Source organism: Bubalus bubalis, chromosome 6 (genome assembly GCF_019923935.1).
Source record: "Bubalus bubalis isolate 160015118507 breed Murrah chromosome 6, NDDB_SH_1, whole genome shotgun sequence".
Taxonomy (NCBI): domain Eukaryota; kingdom Metazoa; phylum Chordata; class Mammalia; order Artiodactyla; family Bovidae; genus Bubalus; species Bubalus bubalis.
The window spans coordinates 21395385-21414614 of NC_059162.1; the positions used below are offsets into that span (position 1 = coordinate 21395385).

Genomic DNA, 19230 nt, shown 5'->3' on the forward strand with positions numbered 1-19230 from the left:
GGAGGGTATCTTCCAGGAGAGCAGCAGCACTGAAGCCTGTGGTCGCAGAGAGGCTTCTGGAGCCAGAGCGCCCTCTCTTCACCAGGGCTATCCAGGGGCTGTAGAAATCTCACCCGGCTGAGTCCGCCTCCTCCCCTGCTCCCTCCTCCTACACCTTCCCCCGTCTCCTACCCCCTCCTCCCGTCTTCGTTTTCTGTTCTTGGTGGTCTTCGAGTGCCTCGGGACCTCTCACCTCCGCCACAGATTGCTTTTTTCCGGTAGTTCTGAGCTTCAAGTAAGGAAATGTATGCAAGAGTGTAACGAATGCTCAACAATGGTGACCCCTCTTTTTTTTTTTTTTTGAATCAGTAACACTATCTGAATTATCAGGATTGTCTCGTTTGTAACAATTGCATTTTCATTGTCGGAATATACTGATGTACATTTAAACCTTACATGTTGAGTAATGAATGGGTTCTGCTATTTCCTTATGAATAATGATGTGCAGAAGAATATTCTTACACATACATCCTTGGCAATTCTGTAGCATAGAGACTGTTCTTTTATTTATCAGAGGACACTTGCAGGTAGAAAGGTAGAAACTGGCCAGCGAGGTGGTGACTGGGAGGCACGCCAAATGCTGCTCCGTCACAGCCCTGGGGCTCCGTACACTCCCAGTTCCCACGACTCCTTAAGTTATCTTCTGCTCAGGGCTGCCTTCGGATTATAGTCCCTTTTCTTACTCCTTGTGGGTAGAACCACGACATAACTGGACTTGGCGCGTGGAGCAGGCAAAACCAAGCAGTGAAAAGTCTGGGATGAAAAAGTAGCATGAGCACGATGCATTGGCCGGGAATCGAACCCGGGTCTCCCGCGTGGGAGGCGAGAATTCTACCACTGAACCACCAATGCCCCGCTCGTTTGACGTCCGGACGGCTCTCCGGAAAGAATCTCCAAAGCGACTGCGACACCCTCTGCGGGCAAACAAAAGAGATTCCGAAAGAGGCTTACACCGCTGTGTTTGGAAGACAGAGTTCACAGACTGACAGGCACTCGGAGCAAAGGCTTGCCAAGAAGGGCTACAATCATGCAACAGCGTAAAGTGGGAACATTCAAGTGAAAATATAAAAATATCGGCGTTATCAGCTCACACCACAACTCTGAGAAAGACTCTTTTATGACCATACCACAGACCCCTGCAGAAGATACATCGGAAATCCATCCAGATCCCTTGTTTATGACCCTCAGCCTCAGATTCTTACCTTAGAGGGTCTGAGAAAATTATTCAACTTGCTAGGTTAGGCAAGTGAAATTCTAATCCAGGTATGAAATAAGAAACAGAGGCAGAATCAGACTGTAATCAGAGGACGGAAAGGGCCAGAATCTAAATAGAGATAATGAAGAAATACACCATTTTTTGGTATAAAATAGCGAGGCAGTCTTGTAAGCATTACAACAATAATATGTGTCAGCTTTCTAAGGCGTTCAAAGCATTTCGATGGATAGGTGATATGCATAACCATTTAAAGATGAATTAATACTGTTTGCAACCAATGTTTGATTAAATGGAAGCATCTGATCGCCTAAACTGGACTCTGTGTTGTGCTGAGTTTTAGCATTTGAGACTCTGAGATGCATATGGGGCGTACGTAGGCTTTGGTGTTTTGGTTGTATAAGGAACAGACTAAATTCCAGAAAAGTATTGATAGGTGAAATGTTAACATGTTGGTCCTCTGATGAGACTGAAGTACAGAGTGATGTCTTTCCCTACTTTTCCCTGAGGTATTTACACCAAGGCTTTGGTGGCTCAGTGGTAGGATTCTTGCCTCCTGCACTGGAGATTTGGGTTCGATTCCTGAGCTAATGTATGTGGGATTTCTTGTCGGCTCACCCACAACTTAGGTTTCCACCAATACCTAAGGCGGTATAAGGGAGGAAAAGAGCAACAGGTACCACTCATTGTAACTCTTAGAAAGTGCTCTCAACATCACATATTTTGCAGCCCTCACATACTGTGAAGAGAGCATGTCTTTGAAGCTCCAAGTGTGTTTGCTGAATCCCTGGTTTTGGAAAACCTGAAACTAAAACCATTGTTACTTTTATCCTATCTTCTAGAAATGAAGATCAGGGAAAGACAGTAGCTGTAGCGGGAGAAGTGTTAGGGGTCCAGGAAGAAGGATGCTTTGTCCGAGCAGTTCCTTCGCAGATACAAGAAGATGGAGAGTGGAGCTTCTGACCTTCCTCGTGAGGTAGATCCCAGTTCTCAGATCTTGGTAAAATTCTAGATAGGAAACAATTTGTCTAGCCCAAAGACAGAGAAAAAGTGGAGAGCCGGCCAAAAGGCACATGCATTGGCCGGGAATCGAACCCGGGTCTCCCGCGTGGGAGGCGAGAATTCTACCACTGAACCACCAATGCCTTGGCTTTTAATCGTGGACTAGATCTCCTCAGGAAGTGGCTCAGGAAGGACTTTTTTTTTTTTTTTTGGAACAGGTTTCTTCAGTAGAGAGGTAGAGAAAAGCTTAAGGGGGAAAAAAAAAACCGACAAAAAAAAAGCACCCGGTTAGTTAGGCATTCTCTGTTGGTTATACTGGACATAAACTTCTGTGCCAGGAGGATGAGAGAGTATATACAAAGAGGCTAACAAGATCTGGTTTGGACAACAGGATGGCTGGTGGTGAGGGTAAACACACCAGGTAAGGGTCGGAACGGATTTGGGTGTGTTCTGGTGACTGATGGAAACACTCGAGAGACAGTGCCCACTGCTCTTAGGGAGACGCTGTGCCTGGGTCTGCTCATAGAGCTGAAGCAGAGGGTGGTATGTGATGCTGAAAGGGAGGTCGATGGTGTGTTGCATTTTAGCATTTGTGACTCTCAGACTTATAGGAGGCATTGACTTGTGAATTAGGAGTTGTGAGTTGAGGTTTGCAGTTTAGAAAGAGGTGCGGGAATACATGTCGATCTGGTTGATGTGGGTGGTAAATGAAAGCATGCTGGCCAGAGGCGGTGTGAACCCTGGTGTTGGACAGAGGGCAGACACAGCCAAAGTTCTTCAAGGTCCAGGTGATGGTCAATTTCCTTGTTGAGCTCAAGTTTATGACTCAGCCTCCACCTAGCTTGGCTTCTCAGCAAGAGAACCATAACTGCATATCTGCAGCTCCTATCTTTCAAAAAGTCATAATGATTCCTAAGTCCCAACATGTGAGGGAGTCCCCACGCCAGGTTCCTTTCTTCAGTGTAAATACCTCAGGGAAAAGTAGGGAAAGACATCACTCTGTACTTCAGTCTCATCAGAGGACCAACATGTTAACATTTCACCTATCAATACTTTTCTGGAATTTAGTCTGTTCCTTATACAACCAAAACACCAAAGCCTACGTACGCCCCATATGCATCTCAGAGTCTCAAATGCTAAAACTCAGCACAACACAGAGTCCAGTTTAGGCGATCAGATGCTTCCATTTAATCAAACATTGGTTGCAAACAGTATTAATTCATCTTTAAATGGTTATGCATATCACCTATCCATCGAAATGCTTTGAACGCCTTAGAAAGCTGACACATATTATTGTTGTAATGCTTACAAGACTGCCTCGCTATTTTATACCAAAAAATGGTGTATTTCTTCATTATCTCTATTTAGATTCTGGCCCTTTCCGTCCTCTGATTACAGTCTGATTCTGCCTCTGTTTCTTATTTCATACCTGGATTAGAATTTCACTTGCCTAACCTAGCAAGTTGAATAATTTTCTCAGACCCTCTAAGGTAAGAATCTGAGGCTGAGGGTCATAAACAAGGGATCTGGATGGATTTCCGATGTATCTTCTGCAGGGGTCTGTGGTATGGTCATAAAAGAGTCTTTCTCAGAGTTGTGGTGTGAGCTGATAACGCCGATATTTTTATATTTTCACTTGAATGTTCCCACTTTACGCTGTTGCATGATTGTAGCCCTTCTTGGCAAGCCTTTGCTCCGAGTGCCTGTCAGTCTGTGAACTCTGTCTTCCAAACACAGCGGTGTAAGCCTCTTTCGGAATCTCTTTTGTTTGCCCGCAGAGGGTGTCGCAGTCGCTTTGGAGATTCTTTCCGGAGAGCCGTCCGGACGTCAAACGAGCGGGGCATTGGTGGTTCAGTGGTAGAATTCTCGCCTCCCACGCGGGAGACCCGGGTTCGATTCCCGGCCAATGCATCGTGCTCATGCTACTTTTTCATCCCAGACTTTTCACTGCTTGGTTTTGCCTGCTCCACGCGCCAAGTCCAGTTATGTCGTGGTTCTACCCACAAGGAGTAAGAAAAGGGACTATAATCCGAAGGCAGCCCTGAGCAGAAGATAACTTAAGGAGTCGTGGGAACTGGGAGTGTACGGAGCCCCAGGGCTGTGACGGAGCAGCATTTGGCGTGCCTCCCAGTCACCACCTCGCTGGCCAGTTTCTACCTTTCTACCTGCAAGTGTCCTCTGATAAATAAAAGAACAGTCTCTATGCTACAGAATTGCCAAGGATGTATGTGTAAGAATATTCTTCTGCACATCATTATTCATAAGGAAATAGCAGAACCCATTCATTACTCAACATGTAAGGTTTAAATGTACATCAGTATATTCCGACAATGAAAATGCAATTGTTACAAACGAGACAATCCTGATAATTCAGATAGTGTTACTGATTCAAAAAAAAAAAAAAGAGGGGTCACCATTGTTGAGCATTCGTTACACTCTTGCATACATTTCCTTACTTGAAGCTCAGAACTACCGGAAAAAAGCAATCTGTGGCGGAGGTGAGAGGTCCCGAGGCACTCGAAGACCACCAAGAACAGAAAACGAAGACGGGAGGAGGGGGTAGGAGACGGGGGAAGGTGTAGGAGGAGGGAGCAGGGGAGGAGGCGGACTCAGCCGGGTGAGATTTCTACAGCCCCTGGATAGCCCTGGTGAAGAGAGGGCGCTCTGGCTCCAGAAGCCTCTCTGCGACCACAGGCTTCAGTGCTGCTGCTCTCCTGGAAGATACCCTCCTTTCCTCTGGTCTCAGTCAAGACAGTGGAGAGCTCATCGTCCTAGATGATTTCTTGTCTGCCCGAAGCCCTCGGAGGGAAGGACGCGCCGACGGAAGCGTTGCCCCGAAGGGGTCCATTGCGCAGTATCCCGGCTTGTGCAGGATGCTTTCCCGGGTGCCTCTTCTGGATCCCGGAGGACATCCCTGCTCTTTCTTGAGGAGCAGTGGGAGAGGCCCCAGCTTGGCCGGCTCCCTGGGCCGCGGGAGACCCAGGGTCCTGAGCTAGGCCCCTCGATGGGCAGAGTCCAGAGAACCCGCAAGGGAACGGGTTGCCACCTGGGTCCGCACGTTCTCTCTCCTCCCGTTGCAGGAAAAGAGAGATCCCACTCCCTCCGCAGGCACCGGAGAGGCGGCTAGGTGATATCTGGGGGGTGGGCGGCCGACGGGCAAGGGGCGCGTGGAGGGAGCGCTGACTCTCCGCAGGAACACGGCTGGGGTGGAAGAGGAGAAGGGAGACGGACTAGCCGGGTGGGAAGTTGGCCAGGCCGGGCCAGGGATACGGCGCGCCGGCCCCGGGAGCCTCCTGGCGGAGGCAGGCCTCGGACCTCCGCATTCCCGGAAGGGGTGCCTCCGTCTGACCTGGCTCCAAAGGGACTGTGCAGCGCGAGGCTTCCGAGCGAGGCTCTCACTCTTTCCCGGCACCCGGGCCGCGCGGCCTTTCCCCGGCAGATGCCCGCCTGGCCAGCCTGCAGGGACCGCCCGGACCAGTGCGGAGCCCGGCAGGTGGAGGCTGGGCGCGCGCACCCACACGCGCGTGGCCGGCTGCAGGCTGCAGGAGAAGGCACGTCTGGCACTTGTGGACAGACAGGAGGCGTGCCTCAAGACGCAGGACACATCCAGACGAAATAGGAAAGCCGGCAGATGGGGATGCAGACCCTATTTCCAAGCAGTGGCGCGCTGGCTGGGGGTGCACCTCCCGCTCTGGATCTGGGGAGCGGAGCACAGCGAGGCACCACGGAAGAGATGTCGCCTGTCATGAACCACGGGATACCGGCGGAGAGCACGAACACGGTTCGCAGTAGCGGAGAACCCGGCATCTGCAGGTCCCGAGCGCAGTAGACGAGCCTCATCCTGGGAAAAACTACCTTCGTAACCACAGTCTCTCCGGTGCCCGGTTAAGTGTGAGCCCACAGCCCGCGGGCACAGTGCAGCCTCCCATCCCTCCACCGACACTCACGGTCAACACCCTGCCCTCCCCGCGGCCCTCGCTGTCCTTCCAGACCGCGCTCCGCAAAGCTGTTCCAGGAACGGCGCCGACTGCCCACTCCGCCAGACCCCTCGACCCGGCAGCGTCTCATCTACCTACTACACTGGTCAGAGAATCGGCGACTGTAGTTTTCCTCGACACGGTGATCAGGGGATGAAACGCTGCACAAAAGGTTTCCCTGACCGGGAATCGAACCCGGGCCGCGGCGGTGAAAGCGCCGAATCCTAGCCACTAGACCACCAGGGATTTACAGTCCGGGTACTCTTCTTCTTGCCTCTGACGAGAATCACCGTTTCCCTTTCTCCCCCGGGGAGGTCTTGCGCCTTCTCTAAAGTCTTGAGCCTTCGCCGTCACTGCCAGAAATCCTCTCCTAAGGCCATCCCTTGCCTTCTTCCCCCAGAAAAGGCACCTGCAGGTGAGGCACCCAGCACCCTCGAGTCCCGCCTGGTCCCCAAGTCGGGAGCAAGTTGCCTCATTCCGGCCGCACCTCAGAACTGGACTGGTGACCCGCCTTAGCGAGGTGCCCGGGAGTGAATAGAGCAGAAGGTCGCTGGGGACCGGGGAGCTGGAGCGGAGGCCAGGGGCCCGGAGGAGGCGGGACGCGTTGTGCCCGGGGTGAGAAGGGACCGCTCACGGACACCCCGCATCTCTACCGTCCAGAAGGACTCGGGCGGATGCAGCAACCAAGAGGGCTTGAATGGAAAGTTCTCGGGAGTCTGGCTCCAAGACTGCGAACTGGATTCTGGATCCAAAGTCGAGCAATCCCCGAATGGGCTTTCTCGGTTAACCCACACCTCAGTGTTCCCCAGTTCGGCGTGGAGAAAAACTTCTGTCTCCTGAGCCATCCCTGAGTTGCCAAAAGTCTGGCTCAAGGATGAGTGAGTAGAGGCATGAGAACATGCAGAGACAAAGAGCAGCAGTCGGGTAGGAGGCCTGCTACCAATTTTCACGATGAATGAGTCATATAGCACCATCACAGGACCTGTAGTTTCTCCCTTTAGGACATCGATGGATAACAATGTTTGACGCGTATTCCGAGGTTGTTTTCACAGAACCCAGATGGAAACTGCTGACCACAAGCACGTGGACCCGTTAGCGGTTAGAGGGTCAGAACGATGATGTTGATTCCAGAAACTTCACCTTGTTACCTCACCATCAACCAGTCAGAAGACTGTAGGGAGCTGATCAGACACCCTGGGACCCTCTCCTCCACACTGTCTTTATTTACACTTGCCTGAAAGCCATCCTATGATTTGGGGTCTTTTGAGCATCAGCTGCCAGTTCTCCTGCAGTAAAAGGGGTACTTTCCTTTGCCACCACGTGGTGTCAGTTGCTTGGCTCTTCCGTGCAATGGGCTGGAGGACCCGAGTGCCATTTGAAAACAGATCTTCCCGGCTATAGGGTTCCCCGATGGCTCAGTGGGTAAAGAATTTGCCTGCGATGTAGAAGACACAGGAGCCATGGTTTTGGTTCCTGGGTCAGGGAGTCTGCCTGGAGAAAGAGGTGGCAACCCACTCCAGTGTTCTTGCTGGGAAAAATCCCAGAGGATGAGTTCCCCCTACAACCTGCTGCACCTACAGTTTTCGCACCTCAGTCCATGCCAACTCCATCCTTCTCTATACACAGGTCAAAAATCTTGGAGTTCTCTCTGCCGCCACAGTTTTCCTCAGATCTCACATCCAGTTACTCAGGAATTGGTGTTTTCTCGACTCTCAGGTGTATGGATATTGATCTACACCAGGGTTTCTCAACTTCTCCAGTGTTGATATTTTGGACGGGATCATTCTCCACGGGATGGGACTCTGCCTGAGGACCGAAGCATGGTTAATGACCCCCCCTCCTCACCCTTCCTCCAACTAAATGCCAGGGAGAAACTCTCCATCCCCCTTCCCCCAGTCTTAAAAAGTAAAAGATGTTTCCACACAGGGCCTAGTGTCATAGAGCGGGCAGGGAGTGAGGGTGGGAGCCCAAGCGCTCATGATAGAGAACTTTAGTGATGTGCCCAGTCTCTCCTGTTCCTGGCCTCTGAAGTTGGGCAGATGACTCTCCTGGTCAGGGTGCAGCGGTGGTTTCAACTCGGCCCCCTGCTCATCTAGACATTAGGATGGAAGATTTTCATCTCAAGATCGCGTGGTTTTTCCTGCCATGAAGCCTTTTCTTTGTCTCCATCCTTGAAATCAACCTCTTTTGAGCCTGCCCATTAGGGGCTGCCAGGAATAAGTCTGGGTCTTCTCAGTGAGGCTCCTCTCACCCCTTCCAGAATTTCACCTGTCTCTGAGTACAGCCTGTAGAGAAATTTTACCGGCTACATTATTTGGGCTTCCCTGAGGAGGAAGTGCATGTGAAGAATAGGGTTTGAGTGGGGTGTCCAATACATGAGGCCACACCTCCAGCCACACTGGCAAACAGCCTTCTCCTCTCCCAGGCGGCCCCACCCACTGGGAGTTCCATACTGGGTCAGCCTGAGCTCCTGAAACACCCAAGCCAGGAGGGACACCTAGGGGAAACCAGATGTCCACTTCAGTCCTGTCCCCAAGGAACCCCAAAAGGGTCCTGACTGAGAAAAAAGGCAGTGAATCCTCTCTTATTAGGTAGGCGGAAGAGAGATCAAAGAGAAAATGAAGAAAATCTTATGAAGTTTCAGCATCTAGAGTTACCAATGAAGGTGGATTATCCCCCTGGCTGGTGAAGGGGAATGGAGTCCCCTTGTCCAGTCTACCCAAATAGACAAAGCAGACAAGGATGGCCTGGCTACCAGTGAGTAGGGAAACCCCAGTCTTCCCATCTGCTAGTACTCGAGCTGCCCTAGGCATGATTTCCATACCTTTCCAGGATGCAGTTAACTGAATTCTTTTTATTTTCCCAACTGCTCTTATTTGACCGAAAGGATTGAGCAGGTGTGGAGCACTACAGCAAGGAAAGCAAGTATTATTGAGAGTGTCTCATTTCTCTCCCACCCACCCCTTTAAAATTCATTGCACTTTCCCAAGTAGGGTCCCCAGGTTGGGCCCATTTTACTTTTAATGCACAGCTGGTAGAATCTAAGAAGAGTCTATGAGGTTCATGGACGACTATTTGAAGTATGGTACTCATTTTTATTGAAATGTGCATTCCAAAAAGAAATGAACGAATCAATCTCACCCGAGCCTTATCTAGAAAAATAAAAGGGAAAGAAGAATTACATATAAATGTATGCAAAATGTCATAAGATGGCCTTAAGCATCTCTATTTCCACTAAAGTCCTTCTTTCCTGGATATGATCAACAGTGGCTTCTCTTTCCCCCAAATCTGACATCCAGGGCCAGACCCTAAGATCGGTTTCCAGGCTCCAGCCTATTATCCCTTCTCTCTATCTCCTGTTCTCCCTCATCTTCTTTTATGCGCACAAAACAAAACAAGAGCTCTCGCCTAACTTTCAGTTTTCAACATCACACCCAATGATCAACTTTGCAAATTAGGTACCCTCCATTGGAATCTCTTTCCCTAGAAAGAAGAGGAAATGTTAAATAGCACAAAGTTTTGTACTTTCCACAGTTAGAAATTACCGAAGAAAACTTTCTTTTGATCAAAGGTCTGAAAAGTGAGCTAACTTCCTGCTGTCTGCTCACCCCTCCTTCACCACCAGCACCCCTCAACTTGCATCTGGAAATGCAAACTGCTTTGGCACTTGCACATCTTTCTTGCAAGTTCTCCAGCCCTGTGGGCATCTGGGCATTTGTCTCCCCAGAGGCCACAGTAGAGGAGATTTGCCACAAAGGGGCAGCCCGTACCTGTGAGGAAGGGCTGGTGTCCCACGGCAAAAGGAGAGGCGGAAGCAATGCCTGGGTGACGGTTGCATGAATCATTACATGTGCAAAATGTATCATTCGGTGTGGGAATGAACAGAACAGGAAAACTTGCTCTACCTGACTATAAGAGTTACTATGACCTCCTATAGATCAGCAATGTGCAAGTGGTATCAGGGTACACAAATAGAAAACCGACTGATTTGAGAGATTTGAAACCCATAGCTCAATAATGTGAATGAGTTTTCAGGAATAGCAGTTCAATAGGGAGAGGAAATAGGTTTGATATTGGGGATGGGGCAGCTTTATTTCTATCTCACAGACAAGAATCAGTCTGAGTTACATTGTAAACCAAGACATAAAAGTTAATGGTAGAAGGCATTTTGAGGATACTTTGTGATTTGGTCATAGGCGAAGATTTACTAAGCAGGACACAAATAATGTATTAAAATAAAACCAAGACAAATGATAAATTAGACTTCAACAATGTTAACCATATCTTGTCGGTCAAAGATGCTACTAAAGTGGAAAGTGAAAGTGAAAGTGAAGTCGCTCAGTCCTGTCCGACTCTTAGCAACCCCATGGACTGCAGCCTACCAGGCCGCTCTGTCCATGGGATTTTCCAGGCGAGAGTACTGGAGTGGGGTGCCAAAAAGCAAGCTACAAAGAGGGAGAAAATATTAACAAAAGATAGCTTACAATCCTGCCTCCCCGTGATTATAATATATAATGACCTCCTCCCATCCAATAATATTCTTTACCAGCTGAGCCACAAGGGAAGCCCAAGAATACTGGACTGGATACTATCCCTTCCCAGGGGATCTTCCAAATCTAGGAATTGAACCAGGGTCTCCTACATCACAGGCAGATTCTTAGTATCAGGAAAGTCCTATCTTCAAGGAACATACAACCAACTTTTCCCAGATGGGTGAAAGATAATGAACAGGTACGTCAGAAAAGATGATGTGCAGTCCTATTTTTAAGGAACATACAACCAACTTTTTTCAGATGGATGAAAGATATGAACAGGTACATCAGAAAAGATGATGTGCACATGACCAACAAAGCATACAAGGAGCAGTCAGTGTTTTTAGCTGTTAGAGAAATGGATATCAAAACCACACTGAGATACCACTAATCTTAGTAGCATGGCTAAAATTATAAGGAGGGCAAACACAAACAGTCTTGCAAAAATGTGGAATAACTACAACTCTCATTCATAGTGTTGGGGGTAATATAAAATGGTACAACTGCTTTGGGGAAAGCTTTGGTAGTTTTCATAAGGATACTCTTTGGTACCATCAATTCTTCACCTAGTTTGTTTGTTTGTTTTTTTCCCTAAGGGAAATGAGAACCTATGTCCACAACATCTCTTGTGGAGAGAATGCTCAAAGCAGCTTCATTCACAATAGTCAATACTGGAAACAGCTCAAATGCTGTCTATAGAGTGAATGGTAACACAGACCGTGCTGTGTTACTGCCATGGCATATATCTTAACAATGAAAGAGAAATGACATCTGCTTTACACAACAATGGATAAAGTCAGAGATATTATACAGATAAAGAAGTGTAGAAAAGCATATTTCCACTATGGTTGCATTTCCATGACATTTTAGAAGAGGCAAACATACAAATGAAAGGAGCCTGGACAGTGATGATCAACAAACAAATCAGAGGCCAATGACAATGATTTTAATGATTCCTCATTGCTGATTGAATTGTCACTAAATTCAGGCAAAGGGGACAACGATAGTATGATGAGGAGTTTCCTTGTTGGCCCAGTCTGATAGATGAAACTGTTGAGGCACTGTCAAAGTCCAAATACAGTAGAAGTAAAAACACGGGGTCACCGAAACAACAATTAGTAATGGTTGACGGTGCCCGAAAAGATGGTTCAGGAAAAGGGAGTGTTCCAACAAATTATGGAAGGAGGCTCAAAGGTGTACTGTTATAAAGCAGCTTTACAGTGAGGAGGCAATGACTGTTTATTCTTCACTGTGATTGGTTATATCAGAGTTTTCCTTGTGATGGGGATATGGTGAAAAGTGGTTACCTCCTATCATTTTTTGTGAACAGTTTTGTTTTGTTTATGGTTTACAGAGGCATAAACAAGAATGGCCCAAGGTAAGTTTCACTCATTTTGCAAAATAAGGGAGCTTTTACATGCACAACTAAACAGTTTCCTTTACTAGGGGAATCTTCAAGTCTGATCTCCATTTGTGATTGACCCAAACTCCCCGCTTTGGGTCCTGCTCTCAGTATAAGGTTCCTGTCTGTCGCCAGCAAAGCTGTGGTCAGGCGGAAGAATCACATGTTCGCTGTTTCCACTAGTTGGTTGTCAGAGCAGAGGGTGCTGTCGTCACCGTTCTTCATCACTTACAAGCGGTGATTGTTAAGTTCCTCCAGTAGTCCCGGCCTGATGGATACCGTTTGTCTAGTGAGTGGCTGCCCACAGGCATTTAAGATCCTTGAGAGTGTAAAACGAAGGGCACTAGAGAGGTTAGTACGAGGACTAGGAAGGGAACAATGGCCAAGGACTGAAAAAGTCCTCGGAGCAGAGATTCCCAGGAGCCCAGAAGAAACCGGCAAAACAAGTCTAGGGAGGAGGAGTCGCCTATCTGATACAAGTTTTATCGGGTCTTTGTCCTGCCCATCTTGAGTAACAAAGAAACTGGGCTTTCCACCATTTACAGCACAGGCGGCTCCTTGCTGGGCTTCCCTCTGTCACAGCAGCACAGGAGAAACCACCGCCTTCAGTTTCCTTCAGCTCAGACCAGGGATGAGAACGTTGAGACGAGTACTCTGTGGGGTTACAATTGTGCACGTTTCCAGCCGAAGTAAAAAGAGAGTAGCTGTCAGGAGTGACGGATGAGAGTGCCGTGACTCGGATTCGAACCGAGGTTGCTGCGGCCACAACGCAGAGTACTAACCACTATACGATCACGGCGCGCCACGGCTCCTGCCGCCGTCGCAGCCCTTGCTCTTACAAGGCGGACGTAAATTCCTTCCAGTCACTGCGCTGTTGCTGGACGACAACAGGTATTCATAGACTTTCTTTCATCTGCGCTCTGTTATCCAGTCCCCTCCTCTCAATTTTGATACATGGTGACTAAATCAAAACAGAAACCAAATCTTGCCTCCCCAAACAGGCACGTGCCTCTGCACAGACCTCCTGGGAAGTCTCTTTATCCTGGTCCCCACCTCGCCGGCTTCTTTCCCGGCTCGTCGCGTTTGTCCCTTCGGACCGACCCCCGGCACCCCTGGTTCCCGCTCCCGCCCCACCGACCGCGGACCAGCGGAGGGAGGGCAGCGCCAGCGAAGCAATCGGAGAGCCGTCACAGGGCCCACCGGGGGTTCAGCTTCCCTCAGGCCACCTCGGCTCAGGCCCGGGGCGTCTCGGGGGCGCTGCATCTGCGGCGGGTGTGGAGCCAGGCGCTGGCTTCGGAATCGCCCGACTCCCGGCTTCCCCACGAGAATCAGCGCGCTGCGTCGAAGTCAGTTCTCCGGCTGTCCGAGGGTTTGAGCCGGTGTCGTTGTGCACGGAAAGGCGTGTGGCTCCGCCTGGCGTGGAAGGGCTACGTTTCTTCTCTATGGGGTTGAGAGAAATGTGCCACTCGTCAGTCTCTGTGGCGCAATCGGTTAGCGCGTTCGGCTGTTAACCGAAAGGTTGGTGGTTCGAGCCCACCCAGGGACGCCTTCTGCTTACACCTTTCTAGGAAGTGAAAGCTTTTTGGTTCTTTCTTTTCTGCCCATCCTCTACTGTAAAGGCGGGAAAGGGCCCCTTCACTCCTTCCCTCTTGGCTTTTCTTTCCTGTCCACCTCACAGGGACATAAGGCGGGATCAGAAGGCCATCACCGAGCTGGATAGAAGAACTCATCTGGAAAATAGGTCCCCTGGAAATTCCTGAGATGTCATAGTTCCTTTCTGAGTTGCTTTTAACGAGGGAGTTACTACTGTCTTTTTTTTTTTTTTTTTTTTTTTTTTTGCGCGTACTGTTAACACTATTTATTTAACACTTTCCATCTGCTTTCATGGTTACAAATAATGCTGTACATTATTGTACATACATCGTTGGCCCCTTGTACAAGGTCTTCTGTAGCGACAAGTCCTGGAAGGGCAATTGCTCTATCACATGGTGTTTACAATGCATAGTGTGATCAATGCCAAGAAATAGAGGTAAACAATAGAATTGGAAAGACCAGAGATCTCTTCAAGAAAATTAGAGACACCAAGGGAACATTTCATGCAAAGATGCGCACAATAAAGGAGAGAAATGGTATGGACCTAACAGAAGCAGAAGATATTAAGAAGACGTGGCAAGAATACACAGAAGAACTGTACAAAAAAGATCTTCATGACCCAGATAACCACAATGGTGTGATCACTCACCTAGACCAGACATCTTGGAATGCGAAGTCAAGTGGACCTTAGGAAGCATCACTATAAACAAAGCTAGCAGTGATGGAATTCCAGTTGAACTATTTCAAATCCTAAAAGATGATGCTGTGAAAGTGCTACACTCTATATGCTAGCAAATTTGGAAAACTCAGCAGTGGCCACAGGACTGGAAAAGCTCTGTTTTCATTCCAATCCCAAAGAAAGGCAATGCCAAAGAATGTTCAAACTACTGCACAATTGCACTCATCTCACATGCTAGCAAAGTAATGTTCAAAATTCTCCACACCAAGCTTCAACAGTACATGAACTGTGAACTCCCAGATGTGCAAGCTGGATTTAGAAAAGGCAGATGAACCAGAGATCAAATTGCTAACATCCGTTGGATCATCGAAAAAGCAAGAGAGTTCCAGAAAAGCATCTACTTGTGCTTTATTTACTACACCAAAACCTTTGAATGTGTGACCCACAACAAACTGGAAAATTCTACAAGAGATGGGAATACCAGACCACCTGACCTGCCTCCTGAGAAATCTGTATGCAGGTCAAGAAGCAACAGTTAGAATGGGACATGGAGCAATGGACTGGTTCCAAATTGGGAAAGCAGTATGTCAAGGCTGTATATTGTCACCCAGGTTATTTAACTTATATGCAGAGTACATCATGTGAAATGCTGGGCTGAATGAAACACAAGCTGGAATCAAGGTTACTGGGAGAAATATCAATAACCTCAGATATGCAGATGACACCACCCTTATGGCAGAAATCAAAGAAAACCTAAAGAATCTCTTGATGAAAGTGAAAGAAGAGAGTGAAAATGTTGGCTTAAAACTCAACATTCAGAAAACTAAGATCATGGAATCTGGTCCAATCAATTCATGGCAGATAGATAGGGAAACAATAAGAAACTTTATTTTTGGGGGGCTCCTAAATCACTGCAGATGGTGACTGCAGCCGTGAAATTAAAAGTCACTTGCTCCTTGGAAGAAAAGCTATGACCAACCTAGATGGCATATTAAAAAACAGAGACATTACTTTGCCAACAAAAGTCCATTTAGTCAAAGCTATGGTTTTTCCAGTAGTCATGTGTGGATGTGAGAGTTGGACTATACAGAAAGCTGAATGCCGAAGAATTGATGCTTTCGAACTGTGGTGTTGGAGAAGACTCTTTGAGAGTCCCTTGGACTGCAAGGAGATCCAACCAATCAATCAGTCCTCAATATTCATTGGAAGGACTGATGCTGAAAGTGAAGCTCCAATACTTTGGCCACCTGATGGGAAGAACTGACTCATTTGAAAGAACCCTGATGCTGGGAAAGACTGAAGGTGGGAGGAGAAGGGGATGATAGAGGATGTGATGGTTGGATGGCATCACCAACTCGATGGACATGAGTTTGAGTAAGCTCCAGGAACTGGCGATGGACAGGGAAGCCTGTTGAGCTGCAGTCCATGCGGTCGCAATGAGTCGGACTGAAGCAACTGATCTGAGCGACTGAACTGACCTGACAGTGTTTACATGGCTCATATACAATCCCATTTCTACTCCTTGGTTGGCTTATTAGCTATCTAGTCTTTCTTTTCTTATTTAAGTGACTGCTTGAAGCTTTACAGCAGACATCTGTAACTTATCACAATCTGCCTTCAAGTTCACATCTTCAGATTTCTTCACTGCAGGCCCTTCTGCTATTGTCATCATGCATTTTACTTGTCATAAACCCCACAATCCTTCATGATTAGAAAAATTAGCCCCACGTTTCTAAAGAGACTGAAATAATAAGAAAAAGCTTATGTATTTTCCCACACAGGCACCTTTTCTGTTGTCCTTGGTGCCTTTGTGTATATCCAGATTTCCATCTGAGGTCAGTGGACGCCTTTAACATTTCTTACTATGTGTGTCTGTTGGTGATGAATTCTTTTAGCATTTGTAGGTTGGTCTTAGATGTCATTTTTCACTTTCATTTCTGAAAGACATTTCTTGGGGAGGAGGCATGAACTCTAGGTTGACTGCTGCCCTCCAGTCCTTTAAAGATGTTGCTCCACTGTCTTCTCACTGCTTCTGATGAGAAATCTAACATAATCTTTATTTTCATTTTCTGTTTGTACTGTCTTTTCCTGCTCACTTCTTTGGAAATGTTTTTCTTCTTCAATGGAGTTGAGCAGTTTAATTCTGATGTGGCTCCCTGTGGTTTGTTTAATGTTTCTTGTGCTCATAATATTCATTTGGCTCTTTGGAAATTTTTCTGTCAATGTTTCTCAAAAAATTATTTCTTCCCTTCTGGTCTTTTCAGAAACTCCAAATTACTCATATATTAGACCTTTTAAACATACCCTATCCCTCAGACATGCTATGTTCATTAAAAAACATTTTTTGTGTATGTGCATGGTTTCATTTTGGATATGGTCAATTCTTCATGGCTTTGTGTTCCCTAATCTTCCCCGACCCCCACCCCATACACCAGCAATGTCTAATCTGCTATTAATTGCATCTGGTGAATTATATAATACTAGATGTTATCATTTCTATGTTTAAAGTTTGCTTCTGGCCATTTGTATATGTTCTACATTTCTACTTAACTCTTGGGTCATATGCAACACAGTCGTGATAGCTATCTTTCTGCTAATTATAACATCATGTCAGTTGTGGTTCAGTTTCAATGGATTGATCAGTCTCCTCCTTAACACATCACATTTTCCTGCCTCTTTGCATTCTTGGCATTCTTTGACAGACATTGTCAGTTTCTCTTCTTAGACACTAGCTCTTTTGGCATTCCTATAAGTCATCTTGAGTTTTGTTCTGGGGTACAATTAAGTGACTTGTAAACAGACCCCTTTGGATCTTGCTTTTATCATTTTTTAGGTAGGTTATTCTCAGGGTGATTATTCCCACTACTGAAATGAGAGTTTGTTGAATGTTCTTCCCAATGGCCCATGAATTATGAGTAGTGCAGTCTGGCTGTGGGGGGAGTACCATTGCCTGTCTTGTGTGAGCACTAGGCATTGTACCATGATTTTTAAAAAGGTTTCTTTCCTTGGCCTCAGGCAGCTTCTTCACAAGCATTCTCTGACCACTATTCTAATGAGTATTTGAGGCAGACCCTTTCATAGCCCTGGATCTTTGATCCACTTAACACTGGATCTTTGTTCTGTGGACTCTAGCTTCCTTGCTGTCCAACTAACACTCGGATTCACCTTCACCATCCAAGGATTTGGCCTCAGATCCCCCCCTCGTGGTGGGCAGCCTGGACACTCTCTGAAAGCAGTACGCTGGGTCAGCGGCAGGGCTCATCTTGTTTCTCATGTCTCACGGGTTGCTGTCCTTTGCTGTCTGGTTTACAGTGTCTGGAAAACTGGTTATGTCATGTCTTTTATCTTTTTCATCTTGAGGGTGGTGTTTGGGGTGTGGGTGAGATTTCAGAGAAGGTGGTGACTCTGATAAAGTCTGGCAAAGAAGCCTTTTCTTTGTGTCCATCCTTGAAATCAACCTGTTTGAGCCTGCCCACCAAGGGCAGCCAGATGCCGGGTCTGTTCAATGAGGGTCCTATCACTCCCATCTGGAATTTCAGGTCTCTTTGAGTTCAGCCTGCAGAGAAGCTTTGGGCTACTCTATTTGGGCTGCCCTAGGCTTCCCTGAGGAGGAGGTGCACAGGGATGAGTAGAGTTTAAATATGGTGTCCAACATGTGAGGCCACACCTCCAGCCCCCTGCTTTGCAGCCTCTGGTCTCCCAGCGGTCCCGCCCATTGGCAGTTCATACTGGGTCAGCCTGAGCTCCTGAGACACCCAAACCAGGAGGGACACTTAAGGGAAACCAGATGCCCACTTCAGTCCTGTCCCCAGTGGACCCCAAAAGTGTCCTGATTGAGAAAGAAAGGCAGTGAATCTCTCTTTTTGGGTAGGCGGAAGAGAGATCAAAGGGACAGTGAAGAAAAATCCTATGAGGTTTCAGGATCTAGAGTTACCATTGAAGTCCACCACCTCTGAAACTTCCCCCTGGCTAGTGAAGGGGAATGGAGTCCCCTTGTCCAGTCTACCCAAGTAGACAAAGCAGACAAGGATGGCCTGGGTCCCAGTAAATAGGCAATCCCCAGTCTTCCCATTTGGTAGTATTTGAACTTCCCTAGGCACGATTTCCTCTTGATCAAAGGACTAAAAACTGAGCTAACTTCCCGCTGCCTCCTCACCTCCCTTCACCACCTTCAACCTACCAACCCCATCATCTGGAAATGCAGAGTGCTTTGAGACTTGTAGGTCTTTCCTGCAGGTTCTTCAGCCCTGCAGGTAACTGGGAATTTGTTCTCCAAAGAGGGAGCAATAGAGGATCTTTGGCCACAAGGGGGCAGCCAGTACATGTGAGGGAGGGCCTGCGTCCCCAAGGGAAAGCAGAAGAGGAAGTGATGACATATCTTGGCCTGGGTGTTGGTTACATGAGTTATTACATGTTGCAAAATGTATCATTTGGTGTGGAAATGAACAGAACAGGAAAACTTGTTGCTCTACCTAACTAGAAGAGTTACTATGACCCCCTATAGACCAACAAAGTGCAAGTGGCATCAATGTACAGAAATACAAAATAGACTGAGTTGACAGACTTGAAACTGACCCTAGCTCAGTAAGTGAATGAATTTTCAAGAAAAGCAGTTCAATGGGGAAAGGAAATAGGTTCAATATTGGGGACGGGGCAGTTTATTTCCATCTCACAGACAAGGATTGGTCTGAGGTGTATCATAGACCCAGACATAAAAGTTAGAAGGCATTTTGAGGATACTTTGTGATTTGGTGGTAGGCAAAGATTTATTAGGAAAGTTATGACCAAAAGCA

At 47.4% G+C, this 19230-nt stretch overlaps 6 non-coding genes across 6 annotated transcripts; 2 read left to right on the plus strand and 4 right to left on the minus strand.

Moving 5' to 3' along the window:
- Positions 1–820: 820 nt before the first annotated feature.
- On the minus strand, positions 821–891 carry TRNAG-CCC. Its single transcript has one exon. It is a non-coding gene; the product is annotated as a tRNA-Gly (tRNA).
- A 1435-nt stretch (positions 892–2326) lies between these two features.
- TRNAG-CCC lies at positions 2327–2397 on the minus strand. The gene has a single exon. It is a non-coding gene; the product is annotated as a tRNA-Gly (tRNA).
- Positions 2398–4094: 1697 nt separating this feature from the next.
- On the plus strand, positions 4095–4165 carry TRNAG-CCC. Its single transcript has one exon. It is a non-coding gene; the product is annotated as a tRNA-Gly (tRNA).
- A 2240-nt stretch (positions 4166–6405) lies between these two features.
- On the minus strand, positions 6406–6477 carry TRNAE-UUC. Its single transcript has one exon. It is a non-coding gene; the product is annotated as a tRNA-Glu (tRNA).
- A 6415-nt stretch (positions 6478–12892) lies between these two features.
- Positions 12893–12964, minus strand: TRNAH-GUG. Its single transcript has one exon. It is a non-coding gene; the product is annotated as a tRNA-His (tRNA).
- Positions 12965–13637: 673 nt separating this feature from the next.
- Positions 13638–13711, plus strand: TRNAN-GUU. Its single transcript has one exon. It is a non-coding gene; the product is annotated as a tRNA-Asn (tRNA).
- Positions 13712–19230: the final 5519 nt, after the last annotated feature.